The following is a 14,406-nucleotide window of genomic DNA, read 5'->3' on the forward strand; positions in this document are numbered from 1 at the left end:
TTCAGTCCGGAAGGCTGTAAAGTGCCTAGTTGGAAGATGAGGTGCTGTTTCTCCAGTTTGCGTTGAGCTTCACTGGAACAGTGCAGCAGGCCAAGGATGGACCAAGGGTGGAGTGTTGAAGTGGCAAGCGTCAGGGAGGTCTGGTTCATGCTTGCGGACAGACCGAAAGTGTTCCGCAAAGCGGTCACCCAGTCTGCGTTTGGTCCCTCCAATGTAGAGGAAACTGCATTGGGAGCAGCGAATGCAGTAGACTAAATTGAGGGAAGTGCAAGTGAAATGCTGCTTCACTTGAAAGGAGTGTTTGGGCCCTTGGATGGTGAGGAGGGTTTGTTTGCTTGGGAGACCTTCTTTCCCCTTCCAGAAAGAGGGCTTCCCTCCTCTCCCTCAGTCTCTAGTAGGGCCTTGAGGTCAACATTGGAGAATTGAGGGACCTTCCCGACCTGAGTGCCCAGAGTCCCACCTCTATCCTGCACAATCCAATTTCCAAGCAATTAGAATCACAGAATTGTTACAGTGCAGAAGGAGGTCACTCGGCCCATCATGCCTGCACCGGCACTCCAAATGAGCATTATGACTCAGTGCCACTCTCCTGTCTTTTCCCCGTAATCCTGCATGTTGTTTATCTTTAAATAATCATCTAATACCCTCTTGAATGCCTCAATTGAACCTGCCTCCACCACATTTCCAGGCAGTGCATTCCAGATCTGAACCACTTGCTGTGTGAAAAAGTATTTTCCTACATCGTGTTTGCTTCTTTTGCAAATTACTTTAAATCTGGGAGGCGATGGAGTAGTGGTATTGTTGCTGGGCTAGTAATCCAGAGACCCAGGGCAATGCTCTGGGGATCCAGGTTCGAATCCCACCACAGCAGATGGTGGAATTTGAATTCAATAAAAATCTGGAATTAAAAGTCTAATGATAACCATGAAATCATTGCTGCAAAGACACACCTGGTCCACTAATATTCTTTAGGGAAGGAAATCTGCTGTCCTTACTTGGTCTGGCCTGCACTCTGAAGTAGCATAGTAAGCCACTCAGTTGTATCAAACTGCTACAAAGTCCCAAAAAAGGAATAAAACTGGACGGATCACCCGGCACCGATCTAGGCACCAGAAACAACAATGGCAAATTCAGACTTGTCAACCCTGCGAAGTCCTCCTTATTAACATCAGGGGGCTCTCCACTGTATGGACAGTTTGGACTCTCCACTGTTTGGGGTCAAACCTAGCACAAAGGAAGATGGCTGTTGGAGGTTGCAGGTCAGTCATCTCAGCTCTATCAGCCTCACAAACTAGTCACCCTCATGGAATCATAAGTTACAGATAATGTCCCAGACACCACCATCACCATCCCTGGGTATGACCTGTCCCACTGGCAGGACAGACCCAGCAGAGATGGAGGCACAGTGGTATACAGTGGGGAGGGAGTTGCCCTGGGAGTCCTCAAGATCAATTCTGGACCCCATGAAGCCTCATGGCATCAGGTCAAACATGGGCAAGGAAACCTTTTGCCGATCAGCACATACTGCCCTCCCTCGGCTGATAAATCAGTGCCCCTCCATATTGAACATCAGGTGGAGGAAGCACTGAGGGTGGCATGGGCGCAGAATGTACTCTGGGTGGGGGACTTCAATGTCCATCACCAACAGTGGCTCAGTAGCACCACTACTGACCAAGCTGGTTGGGTCCTAAAGGACATAGCTTCTAGACTGCAGCAGGTGGTGAGCGAAAAACATACTTGACCTCACCAACCTGTCTGCTGAAGATGCATCTGTCCATGACAGTATTGGTAGGAGTGACCACCACAAAGTCTTTGTGGGGACAAAGTCCCGCCTTCACATTGAGGATACCCTCCATCGTGTTGTGTAGCACTACCACCCTGCTAAATGGGATAGATTTCGAACAGACCTAGCAACGCAAGACTGGGCATCCATGAAGCACTGTGGGCCATCAGCAACTGTGTACAGCAATTGTACCCAAACCCGATCTGTAACCTCATGGCCTGGCATATCCCCCACTCTACCATTACCATCCAGCCAGGGAATCAACTCTGGTTCAATGAAGAGTGCAGGAGGGCAAGCCAGGAGCAGCACCAGACATAGCTAAAAATGAGATATCAATCTTAGATAGCACCTTCCAAACCCATGACCACTACCATCTAGGACAAGGCAGCAGATACATGGGAACACCACCACCTGGAAGTTTTCCCCCAAGTCAGTCACCGTACTGACTTGGAAATATGTCACTGTTCCTTCATTGTCACTGGGTCAAAATCCTGGAACTCCCTTCCTAACAGCACTGTGGTTATACCTACACCACATGGTTGCAGTGGTTCAAGAAGGCAGCTCACTACCACCTTCTCAGGGGCAACTAGGGATGGGCAATAAATGCTGGCCCAGCCAGTGAAGCCGACTCCCATGAATGAATTAAATTTTAAAAAAATTATGCCCTCTCATTCCTGATCGTTTTACGTGTGGGAGCAGTTTCTCCCGATCTACTCTGTCCAGCCCCCTCTTGATTTTGAACACCTCTATCAAATCTCCTACCCTTTTCTCCAAGGAGAACAGTCCCAACTTCAGTTTCTCATCCCTAGAACCATTTTTGTAAACCTCTTCTGCACTCTCTGAAATGCATTCACATCCTTTCTAAATTCTAGCGCCCGGAACTGTATACAATACTTCAGCTGAGGTCTAACTAGTGCCCTATACAAGTTCAGCATAACCTCCTTTGTCTTGTACTCTATGTCCCTATTAATAAAGCTTAGGATACTGAATGCTTCATTAACTGCTCTCTCTGCCTGTCCTGCCACCTTTAATGACATGCACATATACACCTAGGTCCCTCTGCCCTTGTGCACTCTTTAGAGTTGTGCCCCTTATTACGAAGATATGAAATAGGAGCAGAAGTAGGCCATTCGGCCTCTCAAGCCTGCTCTGCCATTCAATAAGATCATGGCTGATCTGTTTATGTTTTGATTCCACATTTCCATCTACCTCCGATAAACTTTGATTCCCTTGCTTAACAAGAATCTATCTACCTCTGCCTTAAAAATATTCAATGAACTCGCATCCATCGCCTTTACAGGCAGAGAGTCCCAAAGTCGCTCAACCCTCTGAGAGAAAAAACTCTCCTCATCTCTGTTCTAAAAGGGCAACCCCTAATTTTAAAACAGTGCCCCCTAGTCCTGGACTCACCTGCAAGATGAAACATCCTTTCCACATCCACCTTGTCAATGCCGTTCGGAATCTTGTATACTTCAATCAAGTCACCCCTCACTCTTCTAAACTCCAGTGGGAACAAGCCCAGTCTGTCCAACCTTTCCTCATAAGACAACACTCTCATTCCAGGTATTAATCTAGTAAGCCTCCTCTGAACCACCTCCAATGCATTTACATCCTTCCTGAAATAAGACCAAAACTGCACACAATCTTTGAGATGTGGTCTCACCAATGCCCTGTGTAACTGATGCATAATATCCTTAATTTTATGTTCAATTCCTCTCGTAATAAGGGATAGCATTCCATTAGCTTTTTTAATTACTTGGTGTATCTGCATACGAACTTTTTGTGACTCATGCCCTAGAACACCCAGATCCCTCTGCACCTTGGAATTCTGCAGCCGTTCTCCATTTATGTAATACTCTGCTTTTTTATTCTTCCTGCAAAAGGGAACAACTTCACATTTTCCCACATTATACTCCGTCTGCCAGATTTTTTCCCACCCACTCAACTTACCTATATCCGTCTGCAACCTCCTTATGTCCTCTTCACAACATACTTTCCTACCTATCTTTGTGTCATCTGCAATTTTAGCTACCATGCCTTCATTCCCCTCGTCTAATATAAATTGTAAAAAGTTGAGGCCCCAGCACGGATCCCTGTGGGACTCCACTCGTCACATCAGCAAAGGGCCCTTTTTTTTAATTCATTCATGGGATGTGGGTGTCGCTGGCGAGGCCAGCGTTTATTACCCATCCCTAATTGCCCTTGAGAAGGTGGTGGTGAGCTGCCTTCTTGAACCGTTGCAAACTCTGTTTTTGTCAGCCAGCCAATCTTCTATCCATGCTAATACGTTACCCCCTACATCATGAGCTTTTATTTTCAGCAATATCCTTTGATATGGCACCTTATCAAATGCCTTCTAGAAATCCAAGTACAGCACATCTACAGGCTGCCCTTTATCCACAGCGCATGTTACTCCTTCAAAGAACTCCAATAAATTGGTTAAACACTATTTCCCTTTCACAAAACCATACTGACTCTTCCCAATTATCTATCTCTAAGTACCCAGCAATAACCTCTTTAATGATCGACTCTAATACCTTCCCCAAGATAGATGTCAAGCTAACTGGCCTATAGTTTTCTGTTTACTGCCACCCTCTCTTGAATAGAGGGGTTATATTTGCTACTCTCCGGTCTGATGGAACCTTTTCAGAATCTAGCGAATTTTGGAAAATTAACACCATTGCAACTGCTATCTCACTAGCCACCTCTTTTGAGACCCTAGAATGAAGTCCATCAGGACCTGAAGACTTGTCAGCCTGCAATTCCATCAGTTTGCTCAGTCCCGCTTCCCTAGTGATTGTAATTTCACCAAGTTCTCTCTCTCTTCCACTTCCTGATTTACAACTATTACTGGAATGATTTTTGCATCCTCTATAGTGAAGACAGAAGCAAAATATTTGTTCATTTCATCTGCCATTTCCTTATTATTTACTATTAACTCCCCATTTTCACACTCTAGAGGACCAACACTCTTCCTTTTTAAATACCTGTAAAAACTCTTGCATTTCTAGCTAGTTTCCTCTCGTATTATAATTTCTTTCTCCTGATTAACCTTTCAATCATTCTCTGCCGTTCTTTACATTCTGACCAATCATAGACATTTACAGCACAAAAGGAGGCTATTTGGCCCATCGTGTCCACACCGGTCAACAAAGACCTGACAACATTAATCTCATTTTCCAGCCCTGGAGGCTATGGCAACGCAAGTGAATATCTAAATGCTTCTTAAATATTGCGAGAGTTTCTAACTCAACCATCCTTTCAGGCAGTGAGCTCCAGACTCCCACCACCCTCTGGGTGAAAAAATTCCTCAATTCCTCTCTTAGCCTTCTACCTCTTACCTTAAATCTATGCCCCCTGGTTATTGATCCCTCGACTAATGGAAAAAGTGCTTTCCTATCCACCCTATCTATGCCCCTTATAATCTTATACACCTCTATCAGGTCCCCTCTCAACCTTCACTGCTCCAAGGAAAACAACCCCAGCCTATCCAATCTTTCCTCATAGCTCAGACCCTCCAGCCCAGGCAGCATCCTGGTAAACCTCCTCTGCACCCTCTCCGGTGCAATCACATCCTTCCTATAATATGGTGACCAGAAGTGCACGCAGTACTCCAGTTGTTGCCTAACCAGCGTTTTATATGGTTCCAGCATAACCCCCCGCTCTTGTATTCTACGCCTCGGCTAAAAAAAGGCAAGTATCCCATATGCTTTCTTAACAACCTATCTACCTGCCCTGCTACCTTCAGGGATCTGTGGATATACACACAAGGTCCCTCTGATCTTCAGTACTTTCCAGGGTCCTACCATTAATAGTATAATCCCTTGCCTTGTTAGCTCTCCCCAAGTGCATTACCTCACACTTTTCCGGGTTGAATTCCATTTGCCACTGCTCTGCCCGCCTGACCAGTCCATTGATATCCTCCTGCAGTTTACGGCTATCCTCCTCATTACCAACCTACCAATTTTCGTGTCGTCCGCAAACTTCTTGATCATACCCCCTACATTTAAGTCCAAAACAGTCATGTACACCACAAACAGCAAGGGCCCCAGCACCTGTCACTCTTGTGCAGTTATATGCTTTTTCCTTAAGTTTGATACTTTCTTTAGCTTCTTTAGGTAACCATGGATGGTAAGAAGTTTTCTTTATAGTCAGAATATACTTATTCTGAGTATTATGTCCTTAAATGTCTGCCACTGCTTCTCTATTGATCTATCCCCTAGCCTAATATCCCAGTTCACTTCAGCTAGCTCAGCTTTCATGCCCACATAGTTGTCCTTATTTAAGTTTAAAATACTAGTCTTAGACCCACTCTTCTCCCTTTCAAAATGGATGTAAAATTCAATCATCTTGTGGTTGCTGCAACCTAGGGGTGCCTTCACTCTGAGGTCATTAACTAATCCTGTCACATTACACAATACCAAGTTTAATATAACCTGCTCCCTGGTTGGTCCCAGATGTGCTGCTCTAAGAAACTACCTCGAAAGCATTTTATGAACTCCTGATCCAGGCTACTATTACAAATCTGATTTTTCCAGTTTATGGGCAGAATTTTACGACAGTGGGATTTTATGTTCCCGCTGTCGTCAATGGGATTTATAATGGCCCGCCGCATTTTATGGCCCCATCCCCGCCGAAACGGTGCCGTAAAATTCTGCCCTATATGTAGAGTTAAAACACTCATGATTATTGCTGTCACAAGCACCCAATATTTCTTCTTGTATACTTTGTCCTACATTGTGGTTACTGGTAGGGGGCCTGTAGGTCACTCCCACTAGTGACTCCTTTCCTCTATTATTCCTCATCTCCACCCAAACCGATTCTACATCCTGATGTCTTGAACCAAGATCATCTCTAGCTATTGCACCAATGCTGTCCTTGATCAACAATGCTACCCCTCCACTTTTACCTAGCTTCCTATTCTTCTTGAATATCGTATACCCCTTGATATTCAGGACCCAATCCTTGTCATCCTGCAGCCATGTCTAACTATTGCATCAATGCCATCCTTGATCAACAGTGCTACCCCTCCACTTTTACCTAGCTTCCTATTCTTCTTGAATATCGTATACCCCTTGATATTCAGGACCCAATCCTTGTCATCCTGCAGCTATGTCTCTGTAATGACTAACAGATCATATTTATTTTCTTCAATGTGCACTATCAATTCATTTACTTTGTTATGAATTCTACACGCATTCAGATACAGAACCTTTATCTTTTTGTTATCTTTGTAACATCTAGCCTTGACTGTTGGTCTATTCTTAGGTTTATCTGTCTGTCCCTTCCTGCTATTCTATAATCCTCATTTCCCATATTGCTATTATGGTGTCCTACATAGAACCTACCCCTTGATTTGCCACATCCACCCAAGCATGATCCCGCACCCCTGCCACCACCCCTCCTCCCCCCATCACCCCCCCGCCAACTTTGTTAAATTTGAAGCCCTCTCTACTTCCCTGTTATACATTTTGCAAGAACACACATCCCAGCATGGGTATAGACCATCCCTACGGTACAGCCCCCACTTTCCCCAGTGCCCTACGAACTGGAAGCCATTTCTTCCACACCAGTCTTTGAGCCAAGCATTGATCTCTCTAATCTGATTTGCCCCTATGCCAATTTGCACATGGCTCAGGAAATAATCCAAAGACTTTTACCTTTTACCTTTGAGCTTCTGCTTCCTAGTTTGGTACCTAGCGTCTCATATTGACTATGCAGAACCTCCTTCCTTGTCTTGCCTATGTCATTGGTACCTATATGGACTACGACGACTGGATCCTCCCCCTCCCACTGCAAGTTCCTCTCCAGCATTGAGCAGATGTCCCGAACCCTGGCACTGGGCAGGCAACACATCCTTCTGGACTCTCGCTTTTTGCTGCAGAGAACAATATTAATCCCCCTCACTATACTATCTCCTAATACCACTACATTCCTGTTTGCTCCTACCACTTGAATGTCTTTCTGTACCATGGCCAGCCTGCTCATCCACCTTGCAGATCTTGCTTTCCTCCACACAGGTTTTGAGCACCTCAAACCTGTTTGACAATTGCAAAGTCTGTTGCTCCTCCACTACTCTCTGCTCAGTCCCTTTACCTGCCTCACTTACAGTCACATCCTCCTGTCCCTCACTACTGACCAAACAAACGACCCTCTTCTAAGAGTGACCGTCTTCTGGAACAAAATGTCCAGGTATTTCTCCCCCTCCGTTATGTTGCACAATGTCTGCAGTTTGGCTTCCAGATCAATAATCCTGATCTGGAATTTCTCTAGCTGCCTATGCTTTCTGCAGACGTATTTGTCATTGATCACCTTGGCATCCAAAAGATCCCATGTTCCACAGCTGCAGCATTACACCTGTCCTGTCATTGTTACTTATGTTATTTAGTTTACTCAATTTAATTACTCAATTAACAGTATAATTTCTATGTATACTACATCTCTTTCCCCCGTGCACTGAATTCCCACATGAACCTAATTTGCTACTCACTCTGTTTCCATCTCACTCTGGCATAGTTGCCTCTTCCCGCATCCTTTATGAGCATGTGGTTTGAAAAGTCTGTTGCTTTTATGGACGCTGTGATGAGTCACTAGCTTGTTTAGCTTCCTGCTACAGTAATTAACACCACTTGAACTAACTGCTTTCAGGTGATTGACAGATAACTGCCACTCCAGTAGTTCTCTGTTTTATAAACTAACCTAACTTACTATGTCAAGTCTTGATTCTTGGTTCTAAATCTATTGTTAAAACCTGAAAAGGACTTACTAGAACTTGCCACGTTAACCTAATTCACTACCTACTCACTCTCCGTCTCACTCCGGCGTAGTCGCCTGTCTCTTTGCTCGCTCCTTATTTTGTATTGTCTCTCCATGTACTTTCTACCAAAATGAATCACCTCACACTTCTCTACATTGAACTTCATCTGCCACCTATCTGCCCACTCCACCAGCTTGTCTATGTCCTTTTGAAGCTCTACACTGTGCTCCAATGCTTCCAAGTTTTGTATCACCTGCAAACTTCAAAATTGTCCACTGCACACCAAGATCTAGATCATTACTATATATCTGGAAAAGCAAAGGTCCCAATACCGACCCCTGAGGAACTCCACTACAAACCTTCCTCCAGCCTGAAAAATATCCATGAATCATTACTCACTGTTTCCTATTACTCAGCCAATTTTGTATCTACGTTGCTACTGTCCCTTTTATTCCATGAGCTATAACTTTTCTAGAAGTCTGTTGTGCGGCACTGTATCAAATGACTTTTGGAAGTCCATGTACACCTCATCAACACCATTACCCTCATCAACCCTCTCTGCTACCTCAAAAACCTCCAGCAAGTTAGCTAAACACAATTTCCCTTTAAGAAACCATGTGGCTCTTCCTAATCAACCTACATTTTTCCATGTGGCTGTTAATTCTATCCTGAATAATTGTTTCTAGAAGCTCCCCCATTACCATAGCTAAACTGACTGGCCTATAATTGCTGGGCTTATCCTTACAGCCTTTCTTTGAATAAGGGTGTAATGTTTGCAATTCTCCAGTCCTCTGGCACCTTCCCTGAATCTAGGGAAGACTGAAAGGTTATGGCCAGTGCCCCTACAATTTTCACTCACTTCTTTCAATATCCTTGCATGCATCTCATCCGGTCCCGTTGCCTTGTCAACTTTAAGTACCGAAAGTTTATCCAATCCCTCCTCCTTATCAATTTTGAATCCTTCTAGTGACAGAGTTTTCTCCTCTGCCATCATGGCCTGGGTAGCATCTGCTTCCTTGGTAAAATCAGATGCAAAGTATTCATTTAACACCTCAGCCATGCCCTCTGCCTCCATGTGTAAATCCCCTTTTTGGTCCCTAATCGGCCCTCCTTTTACTATTTATGTGCCTATAGATGACTTTGTGATTCCCCTTTATGTTGGCTGCCAGTCTTTTCTCGTAATCCCACTTTGCTTCTCTTATTTGCTTCTTTATCTCTCCTCTGAACCTTCTGTATTCAGCTTGGTTCTTGTAGTAATTATGGTTTATTTAGCATGTAATGTACCTTTAAGAATAATACTTGTTAGGAAAGATCACACGATCTGTAGTAACCAATAGGAGAGTAGCGTGGGCTACCTCAGCAGACAGTGTAGAGGTAAAAAGCACATGTGTAGTTGCTGCTGAGTATATTGTAAATAAACTTAATATTTCCACTTAATTGTCTGCGGTTCAACTCTATTACTGATAGTACAACTCAGCCACCCTACAACAGTTCTCAATTGTATTTTCTACCTGGCACCTGTCATAAGCACACTTTTTCTTCTTTATCTTAATTTCTATCTCCTTTGTCATCCTGGATTTGTTTGCCCTAACTTTAGGAATATACTTTGACTGTGCCTGAACCATTTCTTCTTTTAAGGTAGCCCATTGTTGAGCTACAGTTTTTCCACTAACCTTTGGTTCCAGTCTGCTTTTGTCTTTGCCTTTGCTTTTATCTTCGGTTCCAGTCTATCTGGTCCCAATCATCTTCAGCTACTTCATCAATGACCTTCCTTCCATTATAAGGTCAGAAGTGGGGATGTTCACTGATGACCATGCAATGTCCAGCACCATTCGTAACTCCTCAGATACTGAAGCAGTTCATGTCCTCATGCAACAAGACCTGGACAATATTCAGGCTTGGGCTGATGTGGGGCATGAATGTTACTTGCCACTTAAATGCCAGGTAATGACCATCTCCAACAAGAGAGAATCTAACCATCTCCCCATGACATTCAATGGCATTAACATCGTTGAATCCCTCACTATCTCATCCTGGGGGGTTACAGTTAACCAGAAACTGAACTGGACCAGCCATTTGGCTACTAAAGCAAATCAGAGGCCAGGAATCCTTCAGTGAGTAACTCACCTCCTGACTCCCCAAAGCCTGTCCACTATCTACAAGCAACAAGGCAGGAGTGTGATGGAATACTCTCCACTTGCCTGGATGAGTGCAGCTCCAACACTCAAGAAGCTTGACACCATCCAGGACAAAGCAGCCCGCTTGATTGGCACCCCATCTTCCATCTTCAACATTCATTCCCTCCACCACTGAAGCACAGTGGCAGCAGTGTGTACCATCTATAAGATGCACTGCAACAAGTCACCAAGGCTCCTTTGTCAACATCTTCCAAACCTGTGACCTCTGCCACCTGGAAGGACAAGGGCAGCAGATGCATGGGAACACCACCACCTACAAGTTCCCCTCCAAGCCACACGCGCCATTCCTTCCCTGTCGCAGATCAAAATCCTGGAACTCCCTTCCTAACAGCACTGTCGGTGTTCCTACAACACATGGACTGCAGCGATTCAAGAAGGGAGCTCACCACCACTTTATCACAGGCAGTTAGGGTGGGTGATAAATGCTGGTCTAGCCAACGATGTGCACATGAACAAATAAATCTTAAAAAAGGGCTTAGAAAATCCTAGTATAATTCTGAAGTAGGTGAAAAAAAAGGCACTTGTGTTTTAAAACAAAACTTTTAACACACCATTTGGATTTGTGAAGCATCTGTAGGGCCCACCAAAAAGAACAAACCATCTAGTTTGGAACTAGCAAGAATTAATCCTAAACTTAAAAAAAATCTTTTTATGTCTGTTAACACATGAGCCAGCCAACTGTACTCCCACGAGGGAATGAGAACCAGCATCATTTGTGCAGTTTTTTCCTGTTTTCATATAAGCTGGTTAAGGTCACATATTCAGGATTTTTTCTGTGATCTCTGTGGGTGAGACTGAAGACCTTTGGGCAATTTGCTGTTGGAAGGAAAGAAAGTGCTGATGTAAATGACCTTTATAAAAATATTATTCAGCTTTTGGTGAGGATATGGAAGAATTGTCTATTCAATAAGAAGAAAAGAACTTTCACTTGCATTGCTCCTTTCATGTCCTCAGCCAATGAATCTCTTTCCAATTGTAGTCACTGCTTTATTGGCTTTTGTAATGACAATTTACATCTATATAGTGCCTTTAACTTAATGAAATGTCCCAAAGCACTTCACAGGAGCATTATGAAACCAAATATGGCACCGAGCCACACAAAGAGATATTAGAACAGATAACCAAAAGTTTGATCAAAGAGGTAGGTTTTAAGGAGCCTTAAAGGAAAAAGGTGATGTAGAGGGGTCTAGGAAGGGTATTCCAGATCCTGGGGCCGAGGTGACTGAAGACACGGCCACCAGTGATGGAGGAATGGAAATTGGGGATGTTCAAGATGTCAGAATTAGAGGACCACAGATATCTTGGAGAGTTGAGGTGCTGGAGGAGATTACAGAGATAGGGAGGGGAGATGCCATGGAGAAATTTGGAAATAAGGATGAAAATTTTAAAATTAAGGTGTTGCTTGACCGGGAGCCAATTCTACGTCAGTGAGCACAGAGGTGATAGGGGAAGAGGACTTGGACCGAGTTGAGACACGGGTGGTAGAGTTTCAAATAATCTCAAGGTTACGGAGTGTAGAATGTGGGAAATCAGCCATGAGTGGATTAGAAAAGTTAAATCAAGAAGTAATGATGCATGAATGAGGGTTTCAGCAGTAGATGATTTGTGACATCCAATTTATGCGCCGTAAGGACTCACAAGCAACCAATAATCAGTTAATTTGTTTTGGTGAGTCATTTTCATTCATGGAGCATGGATGTCACTAGCAAGGCCAGCATTATTCTCCTTCCCTATAAAAGACACCAGTGAACTAGCTTCATGATCATTACGTTACCAAGCTTTTATTCCAGATTTGTGTAATTTATTGAATTCAAATCCCCCAGCTGTTGCAATGGCATTTGAACTCATGTCTCCAGAGCATTAAGCAAGAAATATTAGGAGCTTGTAATGAAGGCAATGCAATAATTATTGGAGACTTTAATATTCATATGGGCCAGACAAATAAAATTGGCAAAAGTAGCCTGAAAGATGAGTTTGTAGGATACTTTCACCGCAGCTTCATGGAACAATACGCTGTGGAACCAACTAGGGATAAAGCTATTTTAGACCTAATATTGTGCAATCAGGCAGATTAATTAGTATCCTCATAGTAAAAGACCCTCTGGGAACAAACTGATTATAATAAAATTGAATTCCATCTTAAGCTTGAAAGGGGCAGTCTGCAGTTCTAAAGAAGAATCTTAAACTTAAACAAAGCCAATTACATAGGTAACTCCATTGTTGAGCATATTCAAGACTGAGATGGATAGATTTTTGATCTTTTGGAATCAAGGAATATTGGAAGTGGGCAGGAGAGTGGAGTTGAGGTAAGAAGATCAACCATGATCCTATTGAATGGCGGGGTAAGCTTGAGGGACTGAATGGTCCACTTCTGCTTCTATTTCTTATGTTCCTATCATTGGTCCAAGCCTCTGGATCACTAGTCCAGTATCATAACCATTACACTACTATATTCCCACCATACTGGTTTTGTAAATTATTCGTTTATGGGATGTGGGTGTCATTGGCTAGGCCAGCATTTTATTGCTCGTCCCTAACTGCCCTTGTTCAGAGGGCATTTAAGAGTCAACCACATTGCTGTGGGTCTGGAGTCACCAGGCAAGGACTGCAGATTTCCTTCCCTAAAGGGGGATAGTGAAACAGATGGGTTTTTACAACATTCAGCAATGCTATCATTGGTCATCAGATTTTTAATTCCAGATTTTTATTGAATTCAAATTTCACCATCTGCCATGGTGGGATTCAAACCCCGGTCCCCAGTGCATTACTGTGGGTCTCTGGAGTACCAGTCCAGTGATAATACCACTATGCCACAATACCACTATGAGGGAGGAATGTTGGCATGGACACCAGAAAAACACTGTACTTCAGGTAGCCCATGTGAACTTGTTGGTCTGCCTGAATAGCGAGACAAGGCCTGGGTTAAATTGGTTTGTTTTGAAACACGATGGTAGGGAAATTGGAGCAGCACAAAAACAATCACAAATTGTAAAGTGAATGTGTGCCCAGAGACATGGATCTGCTGGAAATTAGGCTTTAGCTCAAGTCTGCATAAAACTAGGTACTAATTAGGTCTCCTGATGCAATTGACCATTTTGTATCTCAGGAAAGTCATCCGGCTCTCGTGATGAGCCAGCTGCAGGTGGGTTCTGGATTTCAGCAAGTGAAAGCCTGGGCAAAGGGTGCTGCAATGGAACTATAAGTAGTTTTTCTGTTTCTGATCCATGTAAAAAATTTTATTTGTAACTTCTAATCAGAGGTCTCCAAGTGAACGCTGGTAGGCTACTGTAGAATGTATGATCTGCTGTGTTTATGGTGATTTTGGGAGTGGGTCCTAAATTACATGTTAAGACCCTGATTAGAACATTCAAAGGGCCTAATGCTTCTTCCAAATGGGCCTTACACACTTGGAAGTCATGGGCTGCTAACTTGGCAGCTGGTACACTTCCGGGGGTGATTGGACACAAGAGACAATGGTCTTGCCCCCAACCAAGTTAAATTTTCACCATTAAAAATTTGCTATGGGGACTGATTTCTCCCCCAGCATCTGGAACAGTATAGAGCTCCCTCAGTATGTGGAACATTTCTCTTCAAGTGGGGGGAGTGAAATAATGATAGTATTAGGGGACAGATCGGCAGGGGATAGATACTGTTTTTAGCTACTGCGA

The sequence above is a fragment of the Cetorhinus maximus genome, chromosome 3 (genome assembly GCF_964194155.1).
Source record: "Cetorhinus maximus chromosome 3, sCetMax3.hap1.1, whole genome shotgun sequence".
In the NCBI taxonomy this organism is placed as follows: Eukaryota; Metazoa; Chordata; class Chondrichthyes; order Lamniformes; family Cetorhinidae; genus Cetorhinus; species Cetorhinus maximus.